The sequence below is a fragment of the Lissotriton vulgaris genome, chromosome 11 (assembly GCF_964263255.1).
Source record: "Lissotriton vulgaris chromosome 11, aLisVul1.2, whole genome shotgun sequence".
In the NCBI taxonomy this organism is placed as follows: Eukaryota; Metazoa; Chordata; class Amphibia; order Caudata; family Salamandridae; genus Lissotriton; species Lissotriton vulgaris.
The window spans coordinates 470,382,808-470,396,637 of record NC_141699.1 but is presented as its reverse complement, the minus strand read 5'-3'; positions in this window follow the sequence as shown (position 1 = coordinate 470,396,637).

The following is a 13,830-nucleotide window of genomic DNA, read 5'->3' as shown; positions in this document are numbered from 1 at the left end:
GACAACACATGGCCTGCAAAGAGAAACACAGTACAGACCCAGCTACATACCAATGACAACACATGGCCTGTACACTTCAACTCTACAGACCCAGCTACAGACCTATGACAACACAAGGCCTGCAAAGAGAAACACAGTACAGACCCAGCTACAGACCAATGACAACACATGGCCTGCATAGAGAAACACAGTACAGACCCAGCTACAGACCCATGACGACACATGGCCTGCAAAGAGAAACACAGTACAGATCCAGCTACAGACCAATGACAACACATGGCCTGTACACTTCAACTCTACAGACCCAGCTACAGACCAATGACATGACATGGCCTGTACACTTCAACTCTACAGACCCAGATACAGACCAATGACAACACATGGCCTGCAAAGAGAAACACAGTACAGACCCAGCTACAGACCAATGACAACACATGGCCTGTACACTTCAACTCTACAGACCCAGCTACAGACCAATAACAACACATGGCCTGCAAAGAGAAACACAGTACAGACCCAGCTACAGACCAATGACAACACATGGCCTGTACACTTCAACTCTACAGACCCAGCTACAGACCAATGATAACACATGGCCTGCAAAGAGAAACACATTACAGACCCAGCTACAGACCAATGACAACACATGGCCTGTACACTTCAACTCTACAGACCCAGCTACAGACCAATGACAACACAAGGCCTGCAAAGAGAAACAGAGTACAGACCCAGCTACTGACCAATGACAACACATGGCCTGCAAAGAGAAACACAGTACAGACCCAGCTACAGACCAATGACGACACATGGCCTGCAAAGAGAAACACAGTACAGACCCCGCTACAGACCAATGACAACACATGGCCTGTACACTTCAACTCTACAGACCCAGCTACAGACCAATGACAACACATGGCCTGCAAAGTGAAAAAAAGTACAGACCCAGATACAGACCAATGACAACACATGGCCTGTACACTTCAACTCTACAGACCCAGCTACAGACCAATGACAACACATGGCCTGTAAACCTCAACTCTACAGACCCAGCTAATGACCAATAACATCACATGGCCTGTACACTTCAACTCTACAGACCCAGCTACAGACCAATGACAACACATGGCCTGCAAAGAGAAACACAGTACAGACCCAGCTACAGACCAATGACAACACATGGCCTGCAAAGAGAAACACAGTACAGACCCAGCTACAGACCAATGACAACACATGGCCTGTACACTTCAAAACTACAGACCCAGCTACAGACCAATGACAACACATGGCCTGCAAAGAGAAACACAGTACAGACCCAGCTAGAGACCAATGACAACACATGGCCTGTACACTTCAACTCTACAGACCCAGGTACAGACCAATGACAACACATGGCCTGCAAAGAGAAACACAGTATAGACCCAGATACAGACCAATGACAACACATGGCCTGTACACTTCAACTCTACAGACCCAGCTACAGACCAATGACAACACATGGCCTGTACACTTCAACTCTACAGGCCCAGCTACAGACCAATGACAACACATGGCCTGTACACTTCAACTCTACAGACCCAGCTACAGACCAATGACCACACATAGCCTGCAAAGAGAAACACAGTACAGGCCCAGCTACAGACCAATGACAACACATGGCCTGCAAAGAGAAACACAGTACAGACCCAGCTACAGACCAATGACAACACATGGCCTGTACACTTCAACTCTACAGACCCAGCTACAGACCAATGACAGCACATGGCCTGCAAAGAGAAACACAGTACAGACCCAGCTACAGACCAATGACAACACATGGCCTGCAAAGAGAAACACAGTACAGACCCAGCTACAGACCAATGACAACACATGGCCTGCAAAAAGAAACACAGTACAGACCCAGCTACAGACCAATGACAACACATGGCCTGCAAAGAGAAACACAGTATTAACCCAGCTACAGACCAATGACAACACATGGCCGGTACACTTCAACTCTACAGACCCAGCTACAGACCAATGACAACACATGGCCTGCAAAGAGAAACACAGTACAGACCAATGACAACACATGGCCTGTACACTTCAACTCTACAGACCCAGCTACAAACCAATGACAACACAAGGCCTGTACACTTCAACTCCACAGACCCAGCTACAGACCAATGACAACACATGGCCTGTACACTCCAACTCTACAGACCCAGCTACAGACCAATGACAATACATGGCCTGCAAACAGAAACACAGTACAGACCCAGCTACAGACCAATGACAACACATGGCCTGCAAACAGAAACACAGTACAGACCCAGCTACAGACCAATGACAACACATGGCCTGTACACTTCAACTCTACAGACCCAGCTACAGACCAATGACAACACATGGCCTGCAAACAGAAACACAGTACAGACCCAGCTACAGACCAATGACAACACATGGCCTGCAAACAGAAACACAGTACAGACCCAGCTACAGACCAATGACAACACATGGCCTATACACTTCAACTCTACAGACCCAGCTACAGATCAATGACAACACATGGCCTGTACACTTCAACTCTACAGACCCAGCTACAGACCAATGACAACACATGGCCTGTACACTTCAACTCTACAGACCCAGCTACAGACCAATGACAACACATGGCCTGCAAACAGAAACATAGTACAGACCCAGCTACAGACCAATGACAGCACATGGCCTGCAAACAGAAACACAGTACAGACCCAGCTACAGACCAATGACAACACATGGCCTGTACACTTCAACTCTACAGACCCAGCTACAGATCAATGACAACACATGGCCTGTACACTTCAACTCTACAGACCCAGCTACAGACCAATGACAACACATGGCCTGCAAACAGAAACACAGTACAGACCCATCTACAGACCAATGACAACACATGGCCTGCAAACAGAAACACAGTACAGACCCAGCTACAGACCAATGACAACACATGGCCTGCATAGAGAAACACAGTACAGACCCAGCTACAGACCAATGACAACACATGGCCTGTACACTTCAACTCTACAGACCCAGCTACAGACCAATGACAACACATGGCCTGCAAAGAGAAACACAGTACAGACTCAGCTACAGACCAATGACAACACATGGCCTGTACACTTCAACTCTACAGACCCAGCTACAGACCAATGACAACACCTGGCCTGTACACTTCAACTCTACAGACCCAGCTACAGACTAATGACAAGACATGGCCTCTACACTTCAACTCTATAGACCCGCCTACAGACCAATGACAACACATGGCCTGTAAAGAGAAACACAGTACAGACCCAGCTACAGACCAATGACAACACATGGCCTGTACACTTCAACTCTACAGACCCAGCTACAGACCAATGACAACACATGGCATGCAAAGAGAAACACAGTACAGACCCAGCTACAGACCAATGACAACACATGGCCTGTACACTTCAACTCTACAGACCCAGCTACAGACCAATGACAACACATGGCCTGCAAAGAGAAACACAGTACAGACCCAGCTACATACCAATGACAACACATGGCCTGTACACTTCAACTCTACAGACCCAGCTACAGACCAATGACAACACAAGGCCTGCAAAGAGAAACACAGTACAGACCCAGCTACAGACCAATGACAACACATGGCCTGCTTAGAGAAACACAGTACAGACCCAGCTACAGACCCATGACGACACATGGCCTGCAAAGAGAAACACAGTACAGATCCAGCTACAGACCAATGACAACACATGGCCTGTACACTTCAACTCTACAGACCCAGCTACAGACCAATGACATGACATGGCCTGTACACTTCAACTCTACAGACCCAGATACAGACCAATGACAACACATGGCCTGCAAAGAGAAACACAGTACAGACCCAGCTACAGACCAATGACAACACATGGCCTGTACACTTCAACTCTACAGACCCAGCTACAGACCAATAACAACACATGGCCTGCAAAGAGAAACACAGTACAGACCCAGCTACAGACCAATGACAACACATGGCCTGTACACTTCAACTCTACAGACCCAGCTACAGACCAATGATAACACATGGCCTGCAAAGAGAAACACATTACAGACCCAGCTACAGACCAATGACAACACATGGCCTGTACACTTCAACTCTACAGACCCAGCTACAGACCAATGACAACACAAGGCCTGCAAAGAGAAACAGAGTACAGACCCAGCTACTGACCAATGACAACACATGGCCTGCAAAGAGAAACACAGTACAGACCCAGCTACAGACCAATGACGACACATGGCCTGCAAAGAGAAACACAGTACAGACCCCGCTACAGACCAATGACAACACATGGCCTGTACACTTCAACTCTACAGACCCAGCTACAGACCAATGACAACACATGGCCTGCAAAGTGAAAAAAAGTACAGACCCAGATACAGACCAATGACAACACATGGCCTGTACACTTCAACTCTACAGACCCAGCTACAGACCAATGACAACACATGGCCTGTAAACCTCAACTCTACAGACCCAGCTAATGACCAATAACATCACATGGCCTGTACACTTCAACTCTACAGACCCAGCTACAGACCAATGACAACACATGGCCTGCAAAGAGAAACACAGTACAGACCCAGCTACAGACCAATGACAACACATGGCCTGCAAAGAGAAACACAGTACAGACCCAGCTACAGACCAATGACAACACATGGCCTGTACACTTCAAAACTACAGACCCAGCTACAGACCAATGACAACACATGACCTGCAAAGAGAAACACAGTACAGACCCAGCTAGAGACCAATGACAACACATGGCCTGTACACTTCAACTCTACAGACCCAGGTACAGACCAATGACAACACATGGCCTGCAAAGAGAAACACAGTATAGACCCAGATACAGACCAATGACAACACATGGCCTGTACACTTCAACTCTACAGACCCAGCTACAGACCAATGACAACACATGGCCTGTACACTTCAACTCTACAGGCCCAGCTACAGACCAATGACAACACATGGCCTGTACACTTCAACTCTACAGACCCAGCTACAGACCAATGACCACACATAGCCTGCAAAGAGAAACACAGTACAGGCCCAGCTACAGACCAATGACAACACATGGCCTGCAAAGAGAAACACAGTACAGACCCAGCTACAGACCAATGACAACACATGGCCTGTACACTTCAACTCTACAGACCCAGCTACAGACCAATGACAGCACATGGCCTGCAAAGAGAAACACAGTACAGACCCAGCTACAGACCAATGACAACACATGGCCTGCAAAGAGAAACACAGTACAGACCCAGCTACAGACCAATGACAACACATGGCCTGCAAAAAGAAACACAGTACAGACCCAGCTACAGACCAATGACAACACATGGCCTGCAAAGAGAAACACAGTATTAACCCAGCTACAGACCAATGACAACACATGGCCGGTACACTTCAACTCTACAGACCCAGCTACAGACCAATGACAACACATGGCCTGCAAAGAGAAACACAGTACAGACCAATGACAACACATGGCCTGTACACTTCAACTCTACAGACCCAGCTACAAACCAATGACAACACATGGCCTGTACACTTCAACTCTACAGACCCAGCTACAGACCAATGACAACACATGGCCTGTACACTTCAACTCTACAGACCCAGCTACAGACCAATGACAACACATGGCCTGCAAAGAGAAACACAGTACAGACCCAGCTACAGACCAATGACAACACATGGCCTGCAAAGATAAACACAGTACAGACCCAGCTACAGACCAATGACAACACATGGCCTGTACACTTCAACTCTACAGACCCAGCTACAGACCAATGACAACACATGGCCTGCAAAGAGAAACACAGTACAGACCCAGCTACAGACCAATGACAACACATGGCCTGTACACTTCAACTCTACAGACCCAGCACCAGACCAATGACAACACATGGCCTGCAAAGAAAAACACAGTACAGACCCAGCTACAGACCAATGACAACACATGGCCTGTACACTTCAACTCTACAGACCCAGCTACGGACCAATGACAACACATGGCCTACAAAGAGAAACACAGTACAGACCCAGCTACAGACCAATGACAACACATGGCCTGTACACTTCAACTCTACAGACCCAGCTACAGACCAATGACAACACATGGCCTGTACACGTCAACTCTACAGGCCCAGCTACAGACCAATGACAACACATGGCCTGTACACTTCAACTCTACAGACCCAGCTACAGACCAATGACAACACATGGCCTGCGAAGAGAAACACAGTACAGACCCAGCTACAGACCAATGACAACACATGGCCTGCAAAGAGAAACACAGTACAGACCCAGCTACAGACCAATGACAACACATGGCCTGCAAAGAGAAACACAGTACAGACCCAGCTACTGACCAATGACAACACATGGCCTGTACACTTCAACTCTACAGACCCAGATACAGACCAATGACAACACATGGCCTGTACACTTCAACTCTACAGACCCAGCTACAGACCAATGACAACACATGGCCTGTACACTTCAGCTCTACAGACCCAGCTACAGACCAATGACAACACATGGCCTGCAAAGAGAAACACAGTACAGACCCAGCTACAGACCAATGACAACACATGGCCTGTACACTTCAACTCTACAGACCCAGCTACAGACCAATGACAACACATGGCCTGTACACTTCAACTCTACAGACCCAGCTACAGACCAATGACAACACATGGCCTGCAAAGACAAACACAGTACAGACCCAGCTACAGACCAATGACAACACATGGCCTGTACACTTCAACTCTACAGACCCAGCTATGGACCCATGACAACACATGGCCTGCAAAGAGAAACACAGTACAGACCCAGATACAGACCAATGACAGCACATGGCCTGTACACTTCAACTCTACAGACCCAGCTACAGACCAATGACAACACATGGCCTGCAAAGAGAAACACAGTACAGACCCAGCTACAGACCAATGACAACACATGGCCTGCAAAGAGAAACACAGTACAGACACAGCTACAGACCAATGACAACACATGGCCTGCAAAGAGAAACACAGTACAGACCCAGCTACAGACCAATGACAACACATGGCCTGCAAAGAGAAACACAGTACAGACCCAGCTACAGACCAATGACAACACATGGCCTGTACACTTCAACTCTACAGACCCAGCTACAGACCAATGACAACACATGGCCTGCAAAGAGAAACACAGTACAGACCCAGCTACCGACCAATGACAACACATGGCCTGCAAAGAGAAACACAGTACAGACCCAGATACAGACCAATGACAACACATGGCTTGTACACTTCAACTCTACAGGCCCAGCTACAGACCAATGACAACACATGGCCTGCAAAGAGAAACACAGTACAGACCAAGCTACAGACCAATGACAACACATGGCCTGTACACTTCAACTTTACAGACCCAGCTACAGACCAATGACAACACATGGCCTGTACACTTCAACTCTACAGACCCAGCTACAGACCAATGACAGCACATGGCCTGTATACTTCAACTCTACAGACCCAGCTACAGACCAATGACAACACATGGCCTGCAAAGAGAAACACAGTACAGACCCAGCTACAGACCAATGACAACACATGGCCTGCAAAGAGAAACACAGTACAGACCCAGCTACAGACCAATGACAACACATGGCCTGCAAAGAGAGACACAGTACAGACCCAGCTACAGACCAATGACAACACATGGCCTGTATACTCCAACTCTACAGACCCAGCTACAGACCAATGACAATACATGGCCTGCAAAGAGAAACACAGTACAGACCCAGCTACAGACCAATGACAACACATGGCCTGCAAACAGAAACACAGTACAGACCCAGCTACAGACCAATGACAACACATGGCCTGTACACTTCAACTCTACAGACCCAGCTACAGACCAATGACAACACATGGCCTGCAAAGAGAAACACAGTACAGACCCAGCTACAGACCAATGCCAACACATGGCCTGTACACTTCAACTCTACAGACCCAGCTACAGACCAATGACAACACATGGCCTGCAAAGAGAAACACAGTACAGACCCAGCTACAGACCAATGACAACACATGGCCTGCAAACAGAAACACAGTACAGACCCAGCTACAGACCAATGACAACACATGGCCTGTACACTTCAACTCTACAGACCCAGCTACAGACCAATGACAACACCTGGCCTGTACACTTCAACTCTACAGACCCAGCTACAGACTAATGACAAGACATGGCCTCTACACTTCAACTCTATAGACCCGCCTACAGACCAATGACAACACCTGGCCTGTAAAGAGAAACACAGTACAGACCCAGCTACAGACCAATGACAACACATGGCCTGTACACTTCAACTCTACAGACCCAGCTACAGACCAATGACATGACATGGCCTGTACACTTCAACTCTACAGACCCAGATACAGACCAATGACAACACATGGCCTGCAAAGAGAAACACAGTACAGACCCAGCTACAGACCAATGACAACACATGGCCTGTACACTTCAACTCTACAGGCCCAGCTACAGACCAATGACAACACATGGCCTGCAAAGAGAAACACAGTACAGACCAAGATACAGACCAATGACAACACATGGCCTGTACACTTCAACTCTACAGACCCAGATACAGACCAATGACAACACATGGCCTGTACACTTCAAGTCTACAGACCCAGCTACAGACCAATGACAACACATGGCCTGCAAAGAGAAACACAGTACAGACCCAGCTACAGACCAATGACAACACATGGCCTGCAAAGAGAAACACAGTACAGACCCAGCTACAGACCAATGACAACACATTGCCTGTACACTTCAACTCTACAGACCCAGCTACAGACCAATGACAACACATGGCCTGCAAAGAGAAACACAGTACAGACCCAGCTACAGACCAATGACAACACATGGCCTGTACACTTCAACTCTACAGACTCAGCTACAGACCAATGACAACACATGGCCTGTACACTTCAACTCTACAGACCCAGCTACAGACCAATGACAACACATGGCCTGCACAGAGAAACACAGTACAGACCCAGCTACAGACCAATGACAACACATGGTATGTACACTTCAACTCTACAGACCCAGCTACAGACCAATGACAACACATGGCCTGCAAAGAGAAGCACAGTACAGACCCAGCTACAGACCAATGACAACACATGGCCTGTACACTTCAACTCTACAGACCCAGCTACAGACCAATGACAACACATGGCCTGCAAAGAGAAACACAGTACAGACCCAGCTACAGACCAATGACAACACATGGCCTGTACACTTCAACTCTACAGACCCAGCTACAGACCAATGACAACACATGGCCTGCAAAGAGAAACACAGTACAGACCCAGCTACATACCAATGACAACACATGGCCTGTACACTTCAACTCTACAGACCCAGCTATAGACCAATGACAACACATTGCCTGTACACTTCAACTCTACAGGCCCAGCTACAGACCAATGACAACACATGGCCTGTACACTTCAACTCTACAGACCCAGCTACAGACCAATGACAACACATGGCCTGCAAAGAGAAACACAGTACAGACCCAGCTACAGACCAATGACAACACATGGCCTGCAAAGAGAAACACAGTACAGACCTAGCTACAGACCAATGACAACACATGGCCTGTACACTTCAAAACTACAGACCCAGCTACAGACCAATGACAACACATGGCCTGCAAAGAGAAACACAGTACAGACCCAGCTAGAGACCAATGACAACACATGGCCTGTACACTTCAACTCTACAGACCCAGGTACAGACCAATGACAACACATGGCCTGCAAAGAGAAACACAGTATAGACCCAGCTACAGACCAATGACAACACATGGCCTGTACACTTCAACTCTACAGACCCAGCTACAGACCAATGACAACACTTGGCCTGCAAAGAGAAACACAGTACAGACCTAGCTACAGACCAATGAGAACACATGGCCTGTACACTTCAACTCTACAGACCCAGCTACAGACCAATGACAACACATGGCCTGCAAAGAGAAACACAGTACAGACCCAGCTACAGACCAATGACAACACATGGCCTGTACACTTCAACTCTACAGACCCAGCTACAGACCAATGACAACACATGGTCTGCAAAGAGAAACACAGTACAGACCCAGCTACAGACCAATGACAACACATGGTCTGCAAAGAGAAACACAGTACAGGCCCAGCTACAGACCAATGACAACACATGGCCTGCAAAGAGAAACACAGTACAGACCCAGCTACAGACCAATGACAACACATGGCCTGCAAAGAGAAACACAGTACAGACCCAGCTACAGACCAATGACAACACATGGCCTGCAAGGAGAAACACAGTACAGACCCAGCTACAGACCAATGACAACACATGGCCTGTACACTTCAACTCTACAGACCCAGCTACAGACCAATGACAACACATGGCCTGCAAAGAGAAACACAGTACAGACCCAGCTACAGACCAATGACAACACATGGCCTCTACACTTCAACTCTACAGACCCAGCTACAGACCAATGACAACACATGGCCTGTACACTTCAACTCTACAGACCCAGCTACAGACTAATGACAACACATGGCCTCTACACTTCAACTCTACAGACCCGCCTACAGACCAATGACAACACATGGCCTGCAAAGAGAAACACAGTACAGACCCAGCTACAGACCAATGACAACACATGGTCTGCAAAGAGAAACTCTGTACAGACCCAGCTACAGACCAATGACAACACATGGCCTGCAAAGAGAGACACAGTACAGACCAATGACAACACATGGCCTGTACACTTCAACTCTACAGACCCAGCTACAGACCAATGACATGACATGGCCTGTACACTTCAACTCTACAGACCCAGCTACAGACCAATGACAACACATGGCCTGCAAAGAGAAACACAGTACAGACCCAGCTACAGACCAATGACAACACATGGCCTGTACACTTCAACTCTACAGACCCAGCTACAGACCAATGACAACACATGGCCTGTACACTTCAACTCTACAGACCCAGCTACAGACTAATGACAACACATGGCCTCTACACTTCAACTCTACAGACCCAGCTACAGACCAATGACAACACATGGCCTGCAAAGAGAAACACAGTACAGACCCAGCTACAGACCAATGACAACACATGGCCTCTACACTTCAACTCTACAGACCCAGCTACAGACCAATGACAACACATGGCCTGTACATTTCAACTCTACAGACCCAGCTACAGACCAATGACAACACAAGGCCTGCAAAGAGAAACACAGTACAGACCCAGCTACAGACCAATGACAACACATGGCCTGTACACTTAAACTCTACAGACCCAGCTACAGACCAATGACAACACATGGCCTGCAAAGAGAAACACAGTACAGACCCAGCTACAGACCAATGACAACACATGGCCTGTACACTTCAACTCTACAGACCCAGCTACAGACCAATGACAACACAAGGCCTGCAAAGAGAAACAGAGTACAGACCCAGCTACTGACCAATGACAACACATGGCCTGCAAAGAGAAACACAGTACAGACCCAGCTACAGACCAATGACGACACATGGCCTGCAAAGAGAAACACAGTACAGACCCAGCTACAGACCAATGACAACACATGGCCTGTACACTTCAACTCTACAGACCCAGCTACAGACCAATGACAACGCATGGCCTGTACACTTCAACTCTACAGTCCCAGCTACAGACTAATGACAACACATGGCCTCTACACTTCAACTCTACAGACCCGCCTACAGACCAATGACAACACATGGCCTGCAAAGAGAAACACAGTACAGACCCAGCTACAGACCAATGACAACACATGGCCTGCAAAGAGAAACACAGTACAGACCAATGACAACACATGGCCTGTACACTTCAACTCTACAGACCCAGCTACAGACCAATGACATGACATGGCCTGTACACTTCAACTCTACAGACCCAGCTACAGACCAATGACAACACATGGCCTGCAAAGAGAAACACAGTACAGACCCAGCTACAGACAAATGACAACACATGGCCTGTACACTTCAACTCTACAGACCCAGCTACAGACTAATGACAACACAGGGCCTCTACACTTCAACTCTACAGACCCAGCTACAGACCAATGACAACACATGTCCTGCAAAGAGAAACACAGTACAGACCCAGCTACAGACCAATGACAACACATGGCCTGTACACTTCAACTCTACAGACCCAGCTACAGACCAATGACAACACATGGCCTGCAAAGAGAAACACATTACAGACCCAGCTACAGACCAATGACAACACATGGCCTGTACACTTCAACTCTACAGACCCAGCTACAGACCAATGACAACACAAGGCCTGCAAAGAGAAACAGAGTACAGACCCAGCTACTGACCAATGACAACACATGGCCTGCAAAGAGAAACACAGTACAGACCCAGCTACAGACCAATGACGACACATGGCCTGCAAAGAGAAACAGTACAGACCCCGCTACAGACCAATGACAACACATGGCCTGTACACTTCAACTCTACAGACCCAGCTACAGACCAATGACAACACATGGCCTGCAAAGTGAAACACAGTACAGACCCAGATACAGACCAATGACAACACATGGCCTGTACACTTCAACTCTACAGACCCAGCTACAGACCAATGACAACACATGGCCTGTAAACTTCAACTCTACAGACCCAGCTAATGACCAATGACATCACATGGCCTGTACACTTCAACTCTACAGACCCAGCTACAGACCAATGACAACACATGGCCTGCAAAGAGAAACACAGTACAGACCCAGCTACAGACCAATGACAACACATGGCCTGTACACTTCAACTCTACAGACCCAGCTACAGACCAATGACAACACATGGCCTGTACACTTCAACTCTACAGGCCCAGCTACAGACCAATGACAACACATGGCCTGTACACTTCAACTCTACAGACCCAGCTACAGACCAATGGCAACACATGGCCTGCAAAGAGAAACACAGTGCAGACCCAGCTACAGACCAATGACAACACATGGCCTGCTAAGAGAAACACAGTACAGACCCAGCTACAGACCAATGACAACACATGGCCTGTACACTTCAAAACTACAGACCCAGCTACAGACCAATGACAACACATGGCCTGCAAAGAGAAACACAGTACAGACCCAGCTAGAGACCAATGACAACACATGGCCTGTACACTTCAACTCTACAGACCCAGGTACAGACCAATTACAACACATGGCCTGCAAAGAGAAACACAGTATAGACCCAGCTACAGACCAATGACAACACATGGCCTGTACACTTCAACTCTACAGACCCAGCTACAGACCAATGACAACACATGGCCTGCAAAGAGAAACACAGTACAGACCCAGCTACAGACCAATGAGAACACATGGCCTGTACACTTCAACTCTACAGACCCAGCTACAGACCAATGACAACACATGGCCTGCAAAGAGAAACACAGTACAGACCCAGCTACAGACGAATGACAACACATGGCCTGTACACTTCAACTCTACAGACCCAGCTACAGACCAATGACAACACATGGTCTGCAAAGAGAAACACAGTACAGACCCAGCTACAGACCAATGACAACACATGGTCTGCAAAGAGAAACACAGTACAGACCCAGCTACAGACCAATGACAACACATTGCCTGCAAAGAGAAACACAGTACAGACCCAGCT